At 39.6% G+C, this 20,062-nt stretch overlaps 1 protein-coding gene across 2 annotated transcripts in view; it reads right to left on the bottom strand.

Moving 5' to 3' along the window:
• The window catches only part of kcnab1a (potassium voltage-gated channel subfamily A regulatory beta subunit 1a), a 145,412-nt gene that overhangs the window by 75,792 nt on the left and 49,558 nt on the right, over window positions 1–20,062 (bottom strand). The window lies entirely within an intron of this gene.

Below are 20,062 nucleotides of genomic sequence, written 5' to 3'. Positions count from 1 at the left end.
AGGCTGTGGCAAAAAAATGTAGGCAAGTATTCTTAAAGGTTCATCTTTGCACGTAGTTCTGTAGATTCTCATACTCGCTCAGTCAAACACATGCACCACCAGAACAGAAAAGCATTAATATAGACTCAAGCTTCAGCTGCTTTACAGTGATGACTCTGCATTGTGCATAATTAAAATGTACAAATTAGGAGGAGCGACAGGGAATTACACCACAATAATGGCCGTGAAATAAAACTCAGCAAATTCTTTTTGCTGCCACCTGAGCAGCGTCTCGTCGCTGTAATGGCAACACATGGTTGATTTGTTCCTCTGTGTTGATACTCGAGAGTCAGCCAGGGACAGAACGAGGTGGACAAGCTGAGACAACAGCCAACTCAGAGATGCTGTATGTAAGTGGTCTGATCACTACAAGCTCGTAGGTTCAAATCCCTGAAGCTGCAGGAAAAATGCAGGTGAGGAAATGAAATGATCTTCTCAACAACCACTGACAAATATGCCCTTGAGGAAAGCAAGGCCAAGATATTTTCTTCTTCTCCTTTGCAATTTATCAGTTTATGTTTTTTTAAGCCACAACTGTGAACATCTCATTGAAAGACAACTGAGCAACAACAAGAGAGACAGTTGTGATGTGCAACTAATCCTGATGGGTCATTAAATACACTAATTAAGACTCCAATCAATAAAGGAGATTAATGTGTGAACACACACACGAGACACATTCACACACAGCACCCTGAGGCATGTTCACACACAAACATGCACACAGAGAGGAATGCACACACATTTGTACACATTCATTTATATTCGCTTCTTTTCTTCTAGAAATCATATTGAGTTGAGATCACAAATAGGCTTGGGTGGTATCACGGTATTGCGGTATATGATATATATTTAAAAGAGTATTAAAAAATAAAGACACTGCTCTCTCTATACAACTGATATAGAGACACTGTATTGAGGCAATGTATTGTAGGTAGGTGATGCTGGGTGAAACTGCCTGACATCTTCTACGACGCGATAACCGAGACTGTCCTCACCAGAAAAAACGGGCAGTTCATGTGTGAAAAAAGATTGATATATATTTTTAATGAAGAGCAAGATGTTCTGCCCAAAGGATTAAACTTTGCCATCACACCTATAATGGACCTCATCACAGCAACAGAATCGACAATAAGGAAAAACAAATTAACAGAAGCACATAGCTGCAGCCTTTATTTGCTCACAAACTAACTTACACTGCACATTTACTGCTAAACTTCACGGCTTACCTTTTCTTCTTCTCTGCTGTGTTCACTTGTGGTTCGCTCACTTTCACTAAACCACAAATTCACTACGCTCACAAAAAGAAGACTCACCCATGACTGTGAGTGGTGGGGATAACGTTACAGGACTAGTTAACAAGAAAAATGCCTCTACCCCTGTTTGGAAGTATTTAGGTGGGCCAGGCAACACAGACAAAACTGTGCACATCATCCCCATTCAGCCCATTGATGATGTTGCTGTGTTGGTATCTGCCATTTCAACAAGTGTCATCGGGTGACAAGACGGAGCTTATTTTTTATCTATTCATTAGTAGATGGACCATAAGTATTAAAACCCACTAAGACCTGTCTAAGTAAGCTAAATGCATATTAGTAACACAACATTGTAGGCTATAATAAGATATACTTTTTTGTTGCCGAAGAAACAAACATCTCTCTCCACATATTCTCATGCAACACAACACATGCTCTCATATACATTAGACAGGTACCTATATGGTAAGCACATTGGAAGAGGGAGTTAACGCCTTCTTCCAATGGCAGTTTTTGATTGAACAACCCTGTCGGCTGCATTCCCCACAAATGTAACACAACCCTTGCACAATAAGATATTGCACAAATGACATATTGAACAATCCAATAGTTTATGTATTGCTTAACTAACATATTGCATAACCCCAATAGCCTACTTATTGCATAATAACATACAGTGCAAAACCCAGCTAGCCTATATGTTAGGGTTGATAAGCTTAATGGACATAGGCACAAATGAGTGTTTATATGGGTTTAGCCTGCACTTAGGAACACTGAATCTTCTACCAGAGGATAAAAGCTGAAATTCTGGGTGAAGTATGTGGGTCGGATCAGACACTATTTTTTGTGCCTGTCTCATAACCGATTGCTCATAAATTGTCTGAAGGGGAGATGGTTTTTGACCCCCATAATCTTCATAGCTGTCTGTACCAAATGGGTGATCTGTGATTTGGACTGTCAGGTTACCATACCAGGCTGTAATACCGTATCTTAGAATACTCTCTAGTATTGCATGATAAAACAACAACATAAATTTCTGTTCGACTCCATACACTCTAAGTCGTTAAAAAATGCATCCTCTGTTGAAGTCTGGAGCAGAGAGTATTCACGTGGTCCTTCCAGCTAAATGCATTATCAATATGTACACCGAGGTACTTGTAAGAGCTAACCTGAGTAATGCTAGATAATGTTATGCATGCTACGGTGACATCTAACACAATCAGCTCAGCTTTTTTTTTCATAAACATGGGAGGAGATGGAAAATGTAACCTTTATTGTTCCTTTCCATAAAACTAAATAGGCTATATCCACAAATGACAATTGATCGAAAGCTGTCATGACATTTAAATGCCTACTGTACACAGACAGAACACAGCAAATCACAAGTCTATAAGGTATTGTTTGGTGCACAGGCTACACCACTACTATGCTATTTCATGGGAACTAGTTTGTATTATAGTCTGTGAGTGAGAATAATAGTGAGAGATACAGTCAAACCACCTGACATTACCTCCCATTCAAGTGGTCTAATTAATGCAGCCTATAGCAGGGAAACAATGTTGATCCAATGGCTCTCTGGCAAAGAGACTGGGCTTCTAATTAATTATTTAAACAGATAAGTATTTCTTTCATCTACTGGGTCATGGTGGTTACATTACAAAAGCACAATTTCAAACTAGCATACAGGAAGAGATTGGAGAGTCCACCAGGAATGTCTTAATGCAGCACTGAGTCATTAAAATGCATTAAATGAAAAGGATGTCATTTGTGAGAAGGAGGAAAATGAATATATGTTGATGGTACTGTGTTACACAGTAAGTAGGGCAATGGTTGCAATACGAAAAAAAAAATATATATATATATAACAATGCGTAAACATTCTCTTTTAGGTTTATTTTTATGTGTTAGTCCAACCAAACATGTGTTTTACTAAAATGTGTGTTGCGTGGCCTGTATTCCTAAATGTTCTCTGAATCATTGGAATCATTAAGATCCTTTGACTAGGACTAAAATACTGTTATCTCTAAGAAAAGAGGGGTAGTTATGAGCCCTCCTACAGCAACTTTCATATGTTGATCCATCTATCCACTATGACACAGTTGTATTGAAATTTTAGTAGTCTCTTTGCAATTTAAGAGATTGTAAGCAATTCTGCAGAGAGATTGTTGATTTAACTCAACTGCCAAACAAATGAATGACATGGCAGCACAAAAAATACAGCATCCAAAATACAACGGAGTAAAAAACTAGAGAGAGTTATTTGAAATACTTTTTACAAAGATACAGTGACTGACGAGAGGACAATTCGTTTAGATGCAAAGCAAACAAGGAACAAAACATCTACGGTTATATTAGGCTACTTAGAATAGCATTTCATATTATGAGTCAACCATAGGCAGAAATCCTGGGGAGGACGGGGGGGTCAAGTCCCCCCCTATCTGAAAACCATTAAATAATATAATGATATACTGTATACTTAATAATTGTGTAAATAGTAAAACAATACAAACGCAAACAGGGCGATTAAAGTGCGTTTTAAGTTTAGAAACATTTTGAGTCCCCAGTTGGTTAATAATCGCTAATAATTATCTTAAATCAATCAGTCAGTCTCATATCTAAAGGGTCAATTCTCTTGGCAGGGACATGGAAATAGGCAACACACACAGTTCTTGATTATATTACAGTGAATTTATTCTCTAACTAATGTTAACTAAAGCGATATAAACGGGTGGTTAAATACAGGGAAAATAAACAATGGCTGAGCAATGGAGGCTCGATTGTGGGAAGCATTTGACTCATACGGCACAGGAGAACTAATGAAAGTAAGCTATGAGTTTAGGAGTTAAAAGGAAATATTAACATTACGGGACATCTGACCACAGAATGTTTGTTAGGTCTTACGGCTTGTCGACGGCCTGCTTTGGCCTGTTGCACGGGTCCCACGCTAGCTGCCCGATCCTGGCTTTTTGCTAGGGATTTCCGGGGTTCTCCGTGTCTGGCAATTCGGCTGTTTTCAGGTTTCCTTCGTTGCCGCTGGCGAGACCACGTGGCTTGGTCTGACCTCGGTGAAGTTGGCGGTGAAGCTTAAAATGGAACATGGTCGTTCCTGAATTAGTCCAGTGCACCTTAACGGACTGATAACTTTAACAAAACAAAAGAAAGAAAGAAAATAAAACAAGCTGAGGGGCAGATCGATGTTCGCGTGTGTAGCTTCAAGCGAACAAAGGCCTGTTGCGCTGGAAGAACTCTTAGGGCGTTGCCTGGCGAGGCACGCCGGATGCGTGCTGAAGCGTCCAGAGAGCAGAGCGGAAGGCCAGGGCAAGAGGGGAGGAGAAGAGCCAGAGCGTCAGAAGCGACCTCGCGTGTTGCGCTTTTGTTGCCTGGGGCGTGGTTCCCCAGAGGGCGTTTCAGGTTTCCCGAGGGACTGCCTTTCTAAACTTAATGTCTAAAAGAAAAGAAAATCTATTTGCGCGTATTATAAATCAAATATTTTCCACAATCAAACCTCAATGGTCGAACAGTTGTACCGTTCTAAGTTAAGCATTTGGTAACAGGAAAACAATTGTCACATTATTGGTCAGGATATTTATACATTAACGGCATTTCCAACGATGGTATGTAATACTTATTTCGTCCACTTGGGGGAGCTCAGGTTACATGAGGAAAGCTTACAGTAGATTAATCCAAGACCATCTCTCCTTAGGAAATGGGGAATTCAACCTTAAATTCAAGCTGGATAATTACTAGAGTATAGTATGACATTTCTTTATCATCATTTCTAAAGGAATTTTGTGAGAAAGTGTTGTGAACAAGTATTGGTTACACATAACATGACGGAGTGTCCTTAACCTTGCTGAAAATAAAAACACTGCAAAAGTAACTTATTTAGATTCTTTTCAGCACTAATATCAGCAACAGATAGCAACAACATGGTAACATAACTACTCAAATAGAGGCAAACGTAATCAAGTAACTAAACTTAATTAAATGCTTTGAGTTTTTGGAGACTGCAGTCTTTGGTTATTTAAAGTTTGGCTTCCTGGGTTATGTCACAAGTGGGTGAGACAAGGAGTATCCCTTTGATGGGGTATGGAAACACATACCCAGTTCAGTTGCCACGGTTACATGTGTGGGGGGGGCAGTTTTGATAGGCTGTTCAGGGAAATGCTAATCGCTGGTTCGTGTCCCTTTTGTCAGTTTAACAGTCAGGCACCACTTTATCAGCTTCGTAGATCAGAAAGGCGCCAGTTTTACGATCAACTGCCCAGGCATAGCAGTTAAAGAAAGCAACTTTCCCACCCCCCCTTCCATTGGGGTCTCTCCAGCAGTCTGTTGAAAGTTGATCTTTAACCCCCCTGCTCCTCTCTGGGAGAGGAAGAGAGGGATTTGGAGTAGCTCCAAATTTATTTAATATAAAATGCACAAATCCACACCGTTGTCCCACTACATTACCTAGCTTGTTCAGTGGCTTGTTTAACAGCTTATTGGATTGTAGCGAGAGATGCGCAGATTGATCAGCTGGGGCCCAAAACAGGCCGTTTTGTTTCGCTTACTCGGCGCTAACCGGTGACCGGGGCCGAGCAATGTCAAATATCCAATTTTCTGCTGGTCACATTGAACGATACAAAAAGGCAGCACTGCGCCCTGTTTCACTTGTGTGCACAAACAGTTATCTCATGTAACAGCCACACACACACATGCTAAAACATGTGTTAGGTGTGTGGAAGTTATTCACGAGTGTGAAGACGACGAAACGCTCACTATTTACATCTGCAGAGAAACAAACAGAAAGAGACGCTGTGGATATTGTAAAGCAGGGACCAGGTAAAGCAACAGTAAACACACAGCTGTTGGTGACGATGTGATTCGGTGGTCTCTATCGGTAATTAACAACAAGCCTCCTCCACACGTGGCTCATTTACTGCTTTACTGAAAGTAACGTCAGAGCAGACAGAGAGAAAGAGACAGACAGACAGGTGTGTGCTTGTGTGTCTGACAGGGAAAGCAAGGTGAGCATTTAAACACAAAAATAAATTGGAGAATTAAGTAGAATTAAAATGGTGTGCAATTTATTTCTAGCTACTTCCAGTGAAAATGCTAATGTTAGTTTAAAATCAGTGTTTCATTATGCCCATACAATTGAATGAACCCCAGTGAAAATAGCTAACATTTATACTGGTGCTGATGGGGACCATAATAAAAATAGAGTTTTCCAATAAATAGTCACAAAAATGTTTGTGTATGCTGTCAGTTATAGTTCTTAGAAAGAAATAAAATCGTAATCGGCCAAAATTAGAATCGGCAGGTCAGACCATTTAAAAAAAATCAGTAATTGGAATCAGCCAGGAAAAATAGAATCTGTGCATCTCTTACTACAGCGATAATCCTGTGTGTGAACCAATATTAGGCTAATATCGTATATCTACCGGTTTTGCACATTATATATATGTATGTAAGAGACGTCCTCTATCCCAGAAGAAAACCTAAATTACTATGTAGCCTAGAGGACTGTGTTGCGCATTAGCCGACAGACCTTAGTGAGACAAACGCTACTGTTTACAAGCCTGCACACTCACTTCCAAAACAACATAGTACTGACAGATACACACACATTCACACACCCAAGTGCAGATTGAATTAAATGTATGCATGAGGAGAAACATCTGAGCCAGCAGATTTTCTGGCCGTCAGAGTGTATCTTGCAGAGCTGGAGTGTGTGGGACACGATCAATAAATCCTTCACCAGAAACACTGGATTTTCACTACGTTACGGTTTGATAGACTTGACTGTGCGCGCACACACAAACACACACACCACGAACACAGATACAGGTACAGATACAAACACAGGCATACAGGATGTAGACGTGCACATAGAAACATGCCTGCACCATCACAACCAGGTCTACAAACACACACACACACACACACACACACACCATACAAGTGCACACAGTTAAAATGAACAGTTTTTAAATGTGGACCATAAAAATGTATAATTTACAAGTACAGGCTCTCCCAGAGGAGAGGCAAGCCCTGCTATGTCTCCAGAATATTATTACTTATTGCCGTTTTAAGGTTATCATCACTTTACTGCTTTATAGTGCTAATAAATGACACTAAAAGCTGAGCAAAGAAATGAGCTACCTTTCTTATTTAGGATAGTATTTCCAATAATCATGTAAAATTGATTGTTGGAAATGTCCTGTCAGGGGCAATTTAATACTCAATAAATTAGTGTTGACTACTTAGAGACGGTGAGAGAAAGAGTGTGTTTCTGTTTTCATGAAGGAAAAGGCAGCTGCAGCCTTTCAAAGAGAAGGGGGTGGCACAATGGCAGAGTTCACCTTCCTGCAGTCTTTGTACACATAAAAGGACAATGTTTCTTTTTTTTATGCCGAGATCAAGCTCAAGGAACATTGTTTTTGACAAACAATTCCAATGTAGTATATTTTTGTATTTTCAATTATTAAAGATACTTTATGTTACAATATAACAAGATGACTTTTTGAAATTTATACTGCAACACCAGTCAAAGCAGCTCAATCCAGCTGCGGTGCCCTGCCTGCTGTGTGACAACTACATCCCTTCAGGGATCAACAAATGTCTCCAGCTCTTCCATTCAATTGCAAGATAAATAAAAGGTTAATGAAACAAAGCAAATCTTAAATGAATTTCAACAAGATGACCTTTGCTGAATTCGAGTGGGATTTAGAATAAATTTGTCAGTTTAGCAATCCAGACAAAAATCTTTCCAATGCATGCATGTGGAACAACAAACCGTACACTAAGAGACATCTCTGGATTCATAGGGAAATCGTATGCAACCAGTACAGTATCTGCATGCTTTCAGTAAGTGTAACAGTGACTTAGTGAATCCTAAAAAAATCAGGCAGCATAGAGTAGTGGGAAAAATATCACTACCTTTCTGGACAACTATTTTAATTTTTATACTCAGAACAGCAGAAATAGACACAAGAGTACTGTTGTGTATGTCCAGCATGTGAGCTGTGAATTAGTTAATGTAGACCACACTCAGCAGACCTTGCTTGACTCCATCCTGCATTATTCACAGCACAGCATCATTGCTCGCTGGCCCATGCACCACACTGCAGCAGCCCTGACTCTCTGTCCACCTATAATATTGTAAACGGCACGCTGTCACTTTGTGTTTTCTCTTTTTACAACATGTATGAAGAGGGTGACAAGACAGAAAATTTTAACAGAAGACTCTTTTTCAAAGTAAGTTATAAAAGAAAAGCATGCAATCTGCTTGGACCTATCAGCTTCATCATCATCACAGAACCTGATCAAGAGAGGCTTGCTCAGGTTTAACTATCACAGAAAGCCCTTAACCCCAGGTTGGGGAATCGAGGGCGCTTTAAGATTATGTTTTAAATTAGACCTTTACACATCCAAAGTGAGGATATTCCTGCAAAGTAAGTTGGTTTCGGCATTCAGCCTACTAGGTTTGGCCACTCATGGTCAAATCCATATTATCTCGTCAAAGTGAATGCAGGAACTTTTTCCTGTTAAATACTGCTATTAAAACTGACACTGCTCATCTTCTGAGGTACTGTATTGCTGGGGTAGTACACCATGTTAAAGGTTCAGTACTCCATAAAAGCTGTAGTTGTGTTGGTGAAAAAACTAGCTTGCTGTTTATTCACCTGGTGTCGGCCAAGGTACCCTTTCATAAGAAAATCGTTTAATTTATTTGTTGTTTCTATGTTCTTTTAAGTGATCACTTTCTTACAACAGGTGACAGTCTTTAATATGCCACCTCTTTGAACATCTAAAGAACTAATATGTTCACCCTGACACATGCACAGAGTTGTTACCTTGGTCCTTGTTTTTTTTCCACTCACAGGTATTCTCCATCTCATGGCTGAAGTTCATTATTTCAACTTTTCCCATTGCGCCAGTCTACACCTGCTGCTACCCAGAGGCAATAAGTGTAAGGATTAATTACAGACAGGTAGTGAACATGGTTCTGTCAGAGAAACCGCATTTAATGTACTCAATGTAAGGAGTGAATGTGATAAATTAGGCTTCAGTTAAGAAGTGCTTGCTAAGTTATATACACTGATCATTACTGTGCTGGCTGGCAAAGCACTAATGAACCCAAAATCCTTTTTTCCACAAGCAAAATCGTATCATTAAAAATGTAATCTCTATTGGGTCTCTGTTGCCCTCTTTGCTTCTTCTCCTGGCCTCCTCTCTCTAACAAATGTGAGCAATTTCAAAATTACACTGTGGCTTTAACAATAGGACTACCATGGTGCATTAGGCTGATTTACAAACTAACAAACACTGCACCTTACAGCACACACTCGCACATTAACACATGCTGATAGCAATGGACAACGGGATAAAAAGGGAATGGAAATTAGGAAATGGGGATAATTACAGAGGAACTGCAGGAGCCGGAGAAAGGAAAGGGTTTGATCGCTAAAGCTACAATTAGGTACGAGTATGTTGCCACACTGGTGACATTACAATGTGGGAAATAAAATATTTATCACAAAAAACAATGGGTAGAAATACTTCACACAATAAAGCTACACAAAGAGATCATTAAAATGTCTGACCGATCCTAGACACCTCTTTCATATACTCCTAATTTGTTTGACTTAGTTAAGTTGTTGAAAAATGTAATTGCTTCCTATATCTTTATTTGTAGGAAGCCGACATTTTCATACTGAACGCAAGTCGCACGGAGGTGGTCGGGGTGGATGATCACCCCACAAAGCAAAGGACTTCAACGGATGGCTAATAAACCCCTACAGTGTGAGGTTAAGAGTTTGCAAAAGTAAACTTAATCCAGTAGAATCTACAAGCAGCCACTAAAGTAAAGTCAAGAAAGGTGAAACATGAGCCTTGTGCTTCACAATTACAGTATTGAGTTTTGGAGTTATTAACATCCACTGTGCCAGTCTGTCTTTTCATGTCTGTAACCAGTGCAAGGGTTCAGTTTCCACATTATCATGGTTCAGTTTTCTTCACTAATGACAGCTGAAAATTTTCCACATGGGAATCAATAAAAAGATTCCCACTTTCCTTAGATTAGGAGATATAATGGACACTTGAAGTTACATCCACTACCTTTAATTGACAAGTGCTAAGAAGTATGTTATAACGATGCTGGATGCATTACAGCAGGTTTACAATTACAAATGCATGAGCAGTACAGTACAGTGAACATCTGAGGTCAACGCTCTCTCCAGGAAGATTTTATTGTGTCAGCTTTGATGTTGACACAGATTAAAAGCCAGACGCTAAAAAGAGAGGAGAAGAAGGGCAACAAACTTAGTCGCATTTAAGAATTAGCTGAGGGAGTTTCTCTCACAGTGTGTGATTGAATATGTGTCCATGTACCTCACTTCATCACATGGTGTTTCACTCATCATACCCTGTCTTTGTTCAGTCACTGTCTTTAACACCCTCCCCACACCCCCACCCCAAAACACACACTCCTTTCAGTCTCCTCTCTATTTATCTGGATGTTCACTGTGGGAGAGTGTCTCGTTTACAGGGTGTGTGTGTGTGCGCTCATATGTTATGTGTGTTTGCAAAGGCATGTGATTGTATGGTTTTGTGTGTGTATGAGTGTGTTCATGCCTGAGTGTGCGTGAGAGACATAGATGTGATCGTTTATACAATATCAGTTCTAACAAACTGATTCTCACCAGCTATCCACATACTAAATTATTTTAATACCCCATTGTAGAACCACAGTTTGCAAAAAAAGCCAAAATCCACTTTTAAATGGAGCCAAAAAACCTACACCAAGTCATACCTCTCACACACACACGACAAACCCACACAACAGAGCCTTGCACTTACAGCTTTTGCAGTCATTTACATCTCCATGGAGACGGAAGTCAATTATATGGCCTTCATATGGATAGAAACACACACACACACACACACACACACACACACCTTCCCCCCACTATAAATGCAGTAGTAAGAGGTCTGTTGTTGCTTCATACATTTATTGCACAGAACTCCTCAGCACGCATAAATGAAATGCAAAGTGTAGACTACTATGTTCCTCGTCCAATACAAATTGTAGACTCAAGCTGCATCCCTTTCCTGGATAGACAACCCAAGCAGCTGGTAGGAGTTGCTTATGCAGCGACCAGTACATGCTTACTTTGTCAGCTTCCTCCCTCACAAACACTGATGATTGATTGGCTTGCTGAGCAGTAGGCGCTGTTGCTTGAACTGAACCCAGGTCTCTCAGATGTTTATTCAAAGTGGGACATTTGTCACCACTAAAGATATGAATTCACTGTGTGTTTGTTTTAACATCTATCTGTTTAGTCATTTTTGCACATTTTGTTCCTTGTTTTTCCAGTTATAAACCTCTTGCCCACCTGCCCTCAGTGTGTTCCCGCCATTCCCAGTCACCTGATCCCCTCACTCACCAGCACACCTGGCCTCCATTCCCTCAGCACTCTCCCCCCAGTCTAGCCAGCTGTACTACCCAGTCTTAGTGTTCCAACCTTAACTCCTGTTTCTTGCCTGCCTGTTCAGCATATTCCTGGTTCCACCTTCCCATCCCTTGCTTGCTTTGTGTGCCCAATACTAGCTGATTACTTTGAACCTTTTATTGAGTAAACGACTGCGCAAACTGCTGAGTCCTGCTTTCGAGTCCACATCTCTGTGTGCACATCCATTACAGTATTACAGACAGCGCTGCAGAATAAGAGCTTCAGAGTAGGCTGCAACTAACAATTATTTTCATTAATGAATAATCTGTAGATTATTTTCTCGATTATTTGATTAAACAATTAATCATTTGGGAATAATACCCATCATGTTCCTAAAGCCAAGGTAAAGTCATCAAATGTCAATCAAAACCTATTGATATTCAATTACATACAGTAAGAAAAACAAAATAAGCAAAAGATCAAAGAGGAGAAGCAATAAATATTGAAAGTTTTGGATTTTAGCTTGAAAAATGACTAATGATTATGCCGGTTCAGACAACATAATATTTGTTGTAATAATAATAAAAGCAATATTTATGTATTATTGCATAAATAGCTAGTAACTTGGCCGAGAGACTTGACAGTTGACATGTTTGTCCCCGACCAATCATAGCTAGCCGTCTTTCACAATGTGTGTGATGTCATCGGGAAAGAAGGTGCTAGGGACCGACTTCTGGAAACAAGAACGTATATAGGGTCTGACGCAATGTGCATGATACTGACTGCCTTGTGTTTGGGTTTGCTTTGCCATGTTTACAGCTATGCTCCTATGGGTCTAAATCACAGAACACATGGTAGAATTTGTCATAGAAGGCAAAGAAATTCAGACACACGTCGGCACATGAGACTTCGTGTGGCGTCCCACATGCACTGTGGGTTATTGTCCACTAATACAAGGGATTTAACAATGAATAGTTCTGCCTGACACCTGTTTTCTTTCAAGAACGTCTGTCTGGCTATTATCGGGCTGATATCGTGTGCTCTAAATGCAGCATTAGTCCGTAATAGTTTTGTGACTATTGATTGATTAATTAATTAATTCTGCTCTATTTCACAGTGAGAACTTAAAGGTAAGTTAGTGTGTTTGGACATAGTGTGTTTCAGTGGGGAGAATATAAAAGCCTCACCTGCTCACTCAATTCATCAGGTGAATGTGTAAAATGTAAATTGTGTGTGTGTGTGTGTGTGTGTGTGTGTGTGTGTGTGTGTGTGTGTGTGTGTGTGTGTGTGTGTGTGTGTGTGTGCGTGTGTGTGTGTGTGTGTGCGTGTGCGCGCGCATATGAAATGGGTATGTAAAAATTAACCCACTATGACATCAGCCTCAGGGCACAGTTAGATGATTTTCATTACAACATGACTCAAAAGGCACTGAGCCCAGCAGACACAGCACAGTAACACATATGTAACACAGTGTTTAGTATGCCGCTGCTATCTGTGGAGGGAGGAAAAGTGAGAGAAAGAGGGAGGAAGAAGAATTTTAAAAAAGGAAATACAGAGATTGAAGAAAAAGGTCAAATGAAAAAGAACATCGTAAGGGAAGGAAGTGTGTGTCAGTCATACTTCATACAGACACTGAGGGATGAGCAATACACAGACACACATGCACACACTTCTTATAGTCCACACAAACTCATGTAGTACTCAACACACACATTCACACAAATCAACAAATACCAGTTCACTGAAGCTGAGGAATTGCTAAAATCAGTAAACTCTGTAAATGATCTTCTCTCTAAATTCCTGTGTAACAATATTCTGACAGTAATTCAATGTAATTCTTCTCGTCAGCAAAATGTCCACCCTCTTAAATAATGATGTGGAGGAGAAGAGAAATAGATCAGTAGTTGGCAGTAACATTGTTTTAATCAAGCTGGATGAGATCAAAGCAGTCATGTCATATTTAAATTTAAAACGCACTGAAATCCTCTGAGGTTGTTATGATCTGGGATTTCACACGGTTCACACCTAAAGCATTTCAACAGGGCGATCACAACAAAGAGCTTTAGATGAGAAACATTTCCTCAGGAATTGTGAATTTGCAGGAGAGGCAGAAAGAGAGAAAAGTCTGATACAAATACAAGGACTACCGGTTCAAATGAGAGATGAAGCTGTAATTCCTTGAGAAAACAGATTTATGAGCAGCAGCTGTCCAGACATATTGTGTATATCAGCTGGATAGATGTGTTTTTAACAATAAGCTCAGTTTATAAACCTGTTCAAAGCACAATTACATTTTACAGGGAACCAAACAATTAATCACACACAGGGACAGTTATGGTGATTACAAGACCGATATGGTTGTAGAGCTGTAAGCCCTCACTTTCAAATGTATGTTTCTGTCTATTAAATACTATATGGGGGATAAGCCATGCACCTTCTTTCAACTCAAAGAGCAATGTGTGGTCACTGTTAAGTTACATTAATGACCTGCTCTACTTTTATGCTTTCAGTCTGGGTCAGCCTAATTACCGACTACTTCATTGTATTTTTCCACGGCTTTGCTTTATCAAACTGATGAAGACTTTTTTTTAAAAGTGTATTAAACGTTTCAGGTGATAGAATAGCAGAATGACAAGAAGTTGCAAAAAATAGATAAGTCACACTTTAAAATAACAACTGCAACACCAAATGCAAAGTTATTAATGTTTTATGCTGCTGTTGTGTGTCTATATTTTGAAGTATGGCCACCTGCCACTCATTTTAGGCTTGATGGAGTGGAGGGAGGTCCCATGATGAACTGAAATTCATCACTTAAAATATTCTTAAAATACTTCTGTTATGACGAAACAGAACCAAAAAGATTCAACAGATGTTAGTTGTCTGTGCAGAAATGTTACTTAATAACATTTAGCAGCAGAGAGAAGTTCAGGTGCTGTGAATAGTGTCCATTAATAATATACACAACTGTCGTGGTTGTTTGTAATCATGTTTGAAAAGTATGTATTTGTTACAGATTAGATTCTGTTTTAGCCTGAGATTGAGAATAGCACGATTATCAAGTATTTTCTTCCATGTACTGTAGGGTGGGTTTGCATCTAAATCACCCTTTTCAAAATGTTAAAATGTCCAGCAGGAAGATTCACAGTGGATCCTTGTAAATCCGGTAAAAGAGCTGTCAGGAGAGCTAATGTGAAAGAGACAGGGCCCCTGAGGATATCAGTTGTTATATAGACAGCAGCAGTCAGTCTTATGGACCTGTAACTTCAACACTGGCATGACTGTTAGGATGTGGAGATTTTTTTGGCAGGAAACCAGGAGGGCGTTGCTCTGCTTTTTAGACTTTTAGACACTTCACAGTGTGCAACAATGGCAGCGGAAGGGAAGCAAAGTTTACTTTATGCTCTAGATCCCACTGCAGGCATGAGAGAAATGACAAAGACTGACACTCCAGCTCAGTTTGGTAAAAATATCTGCTATGTGAGTCCTGAAATTATCTGCTTCCTTGGCACCTACTGTACAATGCAACCCATAATCTCCAACTGGCATTGCAGCTCGGCCCAACTGATTATCACTGCACTTTGATTATCCATACATTCTTTTCAAGAGGGAAATACATTTAATTCATTACATTTCATCTTGATATATATGCCCTTTTCCCCCTTTAAATTCACGTTCATCCCACTGCAGCCTAGTTAGTCACAGCTGCTATAGGAATGGGAACATAGCAATTAACTGTACTTTTAATAGTAGACAACCAAAATAGATTATTTTAACAATGAACTTGTTTGTGCTAATTGCTAGGAAGCCTGTGTATGTGAGACACTGTCTTTGTGATTAAGTATTAATGGCCAACTTAAGACGGCTTTTGGGAGGACAGATTTCTTTGAGGCTGTGCAAAAACTCACTGATGAATTTTCTTAGTTCACATGCTCAGTCTGTTTCTCTGCCTCTTCTATCCTGTTGAGCAGCTAAAGGAGGAGACAACATTCTCGGTACATTTCTTGATATCAGTCTGCACGGATACTTGCTTTCGGTTTTGGCTCTCAGCCCCATTAATAATAATAATTTATAGAGCACTTTTCAAAAACCAGTTACAAAGTGCTTTCACAAGTGTAAAAACAATAAAACACATAAAAACAATTACATGCTAAAAACAAGAAAACACTTATAAGACTAGAATACGCGTCAAAAATAAATATAAAATATATTTAAAAAAAATAAAATAGGGAAAGGCTCTCCTATAAAAGTATGTTTTAAGAAGGGACTTAAGAGTTCACTGACTCAGCCGACCTGATTTACTCGGGCAGGCTGTTCCAGAGTCTCGGGGCCCTGACAGCAAACGCTCTGTCCCCTTTAGTTTTCAGTCGAGACTCCGGAACAGACAGCAGCCCTCTGCCCGAGGATCTCAAGGTACGTGCTGTATGTATGGGACTAAAAGGTCAGAAATATAACAAGGTGAGAGGCCATGAAGAGCTTTAAAAGTGATCAATAGAATTTTAAAGTCAATTCTAAAACATACTGGGAGCCAGTGTAATGAAGCTAAAATAGGAGTAATGTGGTCATATTTCTTTGTTCTGGTTAAAAGCCTGGCAACTGAGTTCTGGACAGTCTGGAGTCGATCAATAGATTTTTGGGTTAAACAGTTGAAAAGGCTGTTGCAATAATCCAGGCGTGATGAGATGAAGGCGTGTAAAATGGTTTCAGTGTCCTTAAAAAAGTTAACATAGATAATATTTTAGATATATTTGTAAGCTGGTAAAAACATGATTGAACAAGCTTTGTGGTGTGCTGCTCAAAATTTTAATTACTATCAAACCAGACACCAAGATTCTTTGCAACAGGCTTAACTTGATTCACTAGGGAACTAGCAGATGGCAGTATTTGCTTTGCCATCTGCTGGGACCCAATTACTAGGATCTCAGTTTTGTCTGAGTTGAGCTGGAGGAAATTATTTGACATCCAATTTTTGACTTCACGGAGGCAGTCGGTAAGTGAACTCAGCATGCCAGGGTCTGTGGATCTGACCGGCAAATACATCTGTGTGTCATCAGCGTAAATATGAAAAGAAACACCATGTCTCTGAATAATGTGTGCAAGCGGTAGCAGGTACAAGGAAAATAAAGTGGGTCCTAAGACCGACCCCTGAGGCACACCGTATTTAACTGGAAAGAATGAAGAGACATATTTGTTCACAGACACACAGAACTTCCTATTTGACAGGTAGGATGAAAACCATTCTAAGGCAGTACCAGAGATACTCACCCAGTGCCTCAGTCTGTCTAACATGATGTTGTGATTAAAATTAGTCTAATGCCACATTATGCAACAAACCTGACAAGCGATCCTGGCACTTCTTTTAATTAAAAACAGTAAGTGAGTGGAGTAAAGAAAGCATAGGATGACTTAAGGACCCTATTATCCTTAAGTCTAACATCAGAGAAAGCTCTGCTACATGGATCAAATCAGAGGAGTAGTCACAAAAATGAGAACAGCAGACAGTAACCTGAGTCCGCCAGGGTCTGCTGCCATAAGACTGAGTGAAATATTTTATTCCGCTATGCACAGAGAGGTTTTAGTCTTATCAATTGCTGTCACCTACGACATAAAAGGTTTGAACTCATAGCTACAGTATTTTCAGCCGCAGATGTGACACAATAATACTAATATAATATATAATAATACTATCAGTGTCTTTCAGGACGCCCAAGGGCACAGCAACGTTTCACAAACAAACTGACAGACAACCAGTCACAATCACTGTTTGTTATTCTTCCCACAGTTCAATATAATAGTCCCCTGTAGGGATTTACTAGTATAATCATTTATAGACTTGACACACTGTCTTTGCTGTCTGTCTCTCCCCTGTTGTTCCTCTTGTTCCTTGTATCATCCCTACATCACTGTGAGCTAAATACCTGCTTGTGTTTCTCTAACAGCACTGAAAAGAGTTTAAACCCATGTCAAACCTTTTTAAAGCCTCCACAGCAATGATACTTATTTTTTTTCATTTGAACTTGCCAGTGATCCACAGGATTAATAACATATAGACTATGTAAAAAAGGCCTCAGGTGCTTTAATGCGTTTCTTAAAATGTTGTAATAGCAAAACAAATTCTTACAATTTGGAGATCCCTACTCCCATTGAAAGTAGCGCCAACTTGAATAAAATCTTGATAACAAAAACAATGGCTGCCTACTTTATACACACACACACCCACACCCACACCATAATGGAGTTCAAATCAATGCATTCATTCCTAATGCCATTATTCTTGTCACTCTTTAGTTCAGTAGCCTTTTCAGTTTACCCCCAGTGGCTTAAATATGTTTGTTTTGTGTGTGTGTGTGTGTGTGTGTGTGTGTGTGTGTGTGTGTGTGTGTGTGTGTGTGTGTGTGTGTGTGTGTGTGTGTGTGTGTGTGTGTTTGTTTGTGTCTTTTAAAGTGTTTTAAATTGAATGATGGCACTACAGAGCCAAGGACATGATTACCATAGCAACAAGCAGAGATAATGCGTTGGTAAGGGCCGCTGAGTATTTGTTGTGGTCTGGAGCTCGACCAGCAAGCACAAAGAATTGCTTCCTTTATTTATCTTTTTTTTCTTTTGTCCCTTTTGCCTTCAGATTTTGTGTCATGTTGAGAAACACGTAGAAACAAACAGCTGCCATATTTCCATAACAGAAACACACATGCACACACAGGGACTTTTGGTGTCATTTTTTTCACGTTACTGCAAAATACAAGATAATAAAAGTCATAATAATAATGAAAGCACACAGAGCTCCTTCGCACCTCCTCCACAGAACAGCAAACGACACACATACACACACACACACCCCTTTACTGTACTTGCTAATCTGGCCTTTCACACCACTATGCTGTGCAAGCTCTCAGCAGGCTACGTACAGTAGCTGAGCTGACACTAACCCCCTTCTGCCAAATTAACAGTTTATGAGTTGGCTCATACAAAAGATTGCTCAGTATTCACAAAGGCTTTATGTTTTTATATTGCAATGTTGAAATGTCATCAGGAACTAGCTTTTCCTTGCTCGATCTTTCATAACTTCTGACCAGTGACAACGCTTTTTAAAAACTGTTAGGCTCCATTATTTCTTGTGTATTTATTTGGCTTTTGTGTGTTTTCACTGGTTTGTGTGTAACTAGTATCTGGCCTTGACTGCTATAACCCATTCAACCCCTCTTTTCTCTGTTCTCACTTTACTGAAAAACCAAATCAGCAGGTGTAGCTGTCATAAAGAAAAACAGTGTGTATGATACACAAACGCATACACCCATACCCTTAGATAAGCGAAACTATCAAATAAAAAGTATGAACTAAGATAAAGAAGAAGGGGGAAATCTGAGGGTATGTGTGTGTTTACAGTAAGCATCAATAATGTGCAGATAAGCCTATTATGGATTTGTGGGGATGCTTTGGTGTTCATATAGGTTTCCACATGTATGTGTGTAGTCACATCAGAGCACGGGTTCAACCTGAGATGAGACAGTGGTTGCATAGAAAATATTATAGTTCTCTTCTAACAGATTGGTTAACCCTTTCCAAGGCTTCCTCTGAGAGACATCAGTTCCCTCACTGCCCAATCAGGTGGTAGCATGCTGTGTAAAATGCTATAGAAGCTGCCATCATGCTCTATGTGTACTCAGTAACCTGAGACCTGAGATAAATACCATTGCTATTGGCAAAAACAGGAGGCAAAGGCTGTTATGAATGTGATATTCTATACATGATTAAAGAAAAAAAAAAAAACAGACCCCCAACTGGGCACAAAGGAACCACCCAAAAGTGAGAGTCCATGGGCGAGAGGTTGCAGCTAGTTCATACATGTCTGTAACAACAGAGTAGAAAGTTTTAGACAGCAGAGATTAGAATTTTATCGATACGGATGAAACCAAGTTACAACGTGATCTTTCTGGAAGCTGTAGTTTTTGTATACTAACGTATGCTCGAATTGTTGTTAAGAAGGTAACCTGTGGATGTAGTGACCTCCAGTAGCATTATGGAGCAGCTTGACACACATGTACGCACACAATGGAAATGTGTGATAAAAATTCCCACTAATAGTTTCACATTATTCCACTGACCTACAGGTAGTCTTAATCACCAAGATATGTAGCAATGCACCAGCAAAGTCAGGGAAGAAGAAGACTGCAAGCAAGAAGACCTGAATGTTAACAATGTAGGATTTTAAATGTTCAGAAAATTGACTTTGGAAGGAAACATAGTACATTCAACACGTTTTTTAGACCTCAAGGAAATACACAGTGCATTTTGGTGAGTAACAGTGAATGTAAACATAACTTATTTGTTTAC

This window comes from Micropterus dolomieu, linkage group LG17, assembly GCF_021292245.1.
Source record: "Micropterus dolomieu isolate WLL.071019.BEF.003 ecotype Adirondacks linkage group LG17, ASM2129224v1, whole genome shotgun sequence".
NCBI classification, from domain to species: domain Eukaryota; kingdom Metazoa; phylum Chordata; class Actinopteri; order Centrarchiformes; family Centrarchidae; genus Micropterus; species Micropterus dolomieu.
The sequence above is the reverse complement of the archived record's forward strand: the minus strand, read 5'-3'. Positions and strand labels throughout refer to the sequence as shown.